Below are 2,779 nucleotides of genomic sequence, written 5' to 3' on the forward strand. Positions count from 1 at the left end.
GGATAAGGGTGGTCCGTTTAATGTGGTCTGATTGTTAGTAGACACTGCTGGAATTTTTTTGAATTTTTTTAACCAAATCTAAATTGGGCCAAAAACCGTCCTCAGAGACCCTCCGCCTTTTTGTTATACATCAGGTTTTTGAGATATCCTAGCCTAAAAGTGCAAAAATGGCTATTTTTAGCCAAATTTGGGGCAATATAACATGATCAACAATTTTTTTCTAATAAACTGCGAATGCCATCGTTTAGTCCTCCTTTTAATCTTCTATTTCTATTTTTGATCATCCCGAACTGATTTTTTCTCCGAGATATCGCACATTAATCAATTTAGTTCAACAATGAAAACCGAGCAAAGAAGGCACTGATAAACTGAAATGGTTAGTGTGCGATATCGCGGAGAAAAAAATTGGTTCGGGAGGATCAAAAGTGGAAATTGAAGATTTTTCATTTACCTAACGCATAGTTTGGGTGGTAAATGGAATTTTTTATTTTCCTAAACATTTATCACGATTGAAACAAAACGTTTTCAAGTTTTCAAAATATACCAAAAAAGAATCTGCAACATTTATATTTAATTTATAAATCAATTATTTTTATTTTGTAAGGCTTTACTATTTTTAGTGCAACGGAATTTTTCTACAAGAAATTGAAAAGTTTCAGAGGTTTTGAGAAGATTCGAATATAATTCAAATCTTGAGAAGATTTTTAAATAGTTCGAACAAACTATTGGAAGCTTTTTAAGAACTTTCAAAGGTTTTAAGAGAAAAATTACATGTGATATTTGATTTAAAAAATTAGTTTTATCACAAATTTGATGAAGAAATGGTAAAATGCAAGATTTCAAACACTGGTAGATTTTTGAAAATTTGGAAAAGAAGCTTTTTAAGAACTTTGAAAATTTCAAGAGAATCAAAAAAATTTCTCTAGATTTCTGGGAAGATTTTTTATGACTTTAGAATTTTTAAAGTTTTACAATAACTATGTGTCGCAGAAGGATACCAACACGGCCTGAGTTGTTGGGATAAAGTTATTTTTGGAGATAGATCTTTCTTATCATTTTCTACAGACTTTCTTAGCCTCACTGGATTCTCCTCACAGTATATGCTAAGCGTGTATGTGTTGCAACGAAGTTACGTAATAACGCCGAAAATATGTAAACACAGCTTTCCGGGGTTTCGCCGAAGCGGTACTTAACCTTAAAGCGAAAAAAAACACAGCCACACACGAATTCAGGTAAAGAAACGATCCTCCGAGTCAGGATCCGAATACAGGCGAGTAGGGTAAATTAGCTAATAATTTATCTGTAATGTAAGAATTGTTACCTGGGATTTGATCTACCCGAGCCAACGAATTATAATGTAGTTTAGTAAAGGCCGAACACCACGAATATATGAGGTCGGCACCGAGGCCGAGCAGTTACGGCGGCAGAGCCGACACATCCATCGTCACATTCCTTGATACTAACCACATCACGGGAACGTTTAAAAGCCATCCATAAGGAGGGAACCATTACGAACTGACAGTTCGTCAACACTAGAGCAGGCGACAGTGGGTGTTAACAGTTATGTCCTTCAAGTGAGCGAACTCGTGACACGCAGCCTCCATGCGCGGCCACGGGCAGCAGCACCGACTGGACGATACTTCCACGACGGCCATATTCACCGGTCAAGGCAGGAGTACTGCAACCACCGACTAGGCACCGCTAACACGATCCTTCAGCGCCACTACCAGCGGCGAGTGTCAGTACTAGATCGACCTCTGCGTATCAGGCCGAACCAACCCTGCAGGTCACGGTGGTGATATCTCGTAACACGCAGTAACGACGCTGGAGGCGTAGAAGCACCAGCAAGGTGGGGAGGCAGCCATACTACGTACCGCCAGAAGACGGCCATCTTCCCTAAGGCCGGATTGCGGCCATGCTGGATTAGCCTCCCGAGAGCCAATAGTAGTCGCCGTAGCAAGCGCGATCAACCAATCAGAAGGCCAGACACAAAACGCGGAAACTCTAGGGAAAGCGAAGGAAGTGAGGATGGGGAGACGGAAGAAACGGACTGTTCGGATTCTGACTCTCCGGGACGACGGGCTGACCGAGTTCTGAAGTATAATTCATCCTGCGAAGAGAGGCTTAGAGATAAAAATAAATGGATAAATGGATTCGTAATAGTGTTTCGCGTGATTACAGTGCTTAGACCGTGTAGTGTATATTAGCGTCCTGGATACCATCGACCCCGGCAGTTGGAGGCCGCCCGACTCAACGCCTGACTATAACCTAGTTGAGGCGGGCATCTTCTAAAAGGACCGTGGAGGTGGACACTTGGGATGAAGGCCGATCGGCGTAAGTGGAAACGTGGAGGGTCCAGGACGTCCATCTTGCAACCGGTAGGTTCACAGCAAGGGAGTGCGCTGTCGTTTATGGATTGTTAAGAGGTGAAATCACAGTACTGAGTATCTGGGGATTGATTATAAATACGAACCCATTTTCTTTACATCCCTCCCTCTCGTGCATACGCAAAGAGTTACCCAACCCGCTGGCCGGAGGAAGTGAACAGGTTTCTCGAGGCTCGGGTAGGCGATGACCTACCTGGCGCCTTTAATAAATCAAGCGAGCTTCGAGGGTTGTTCGCGGGTTGAAAGATTGCGACCCGCGAACTCGGTTCACTCCATAAGGAAAGTTTCGTTCGGGCTATAGGCAGGTAATTGTGGCACACCCGATTTCAGTCTTGGATATTGTAGTTACGTTTTCCCTGTCATATCCTGGACTATACCCGGCTAGGAGGGGT

The sequence above is a fragment of the Belonocnema kinseyi genome, chromosome 5 (genome assembly GCF_010883055.1).
Source record: "Belonocnema kinseyi isolate 2016_QV_RU_SX_M_011 chromosome 5, B_treatae_v1, whole genome shotgun sequence".
In the NCBI taxonomy this organism is placed as follows: domain Eukaryota; kingdom Metazoa; phylum Arthropoda; class Insecta; order Hymenoptera; family Cynipidae; genus Belonocnema; species Belonocnema kinseyi.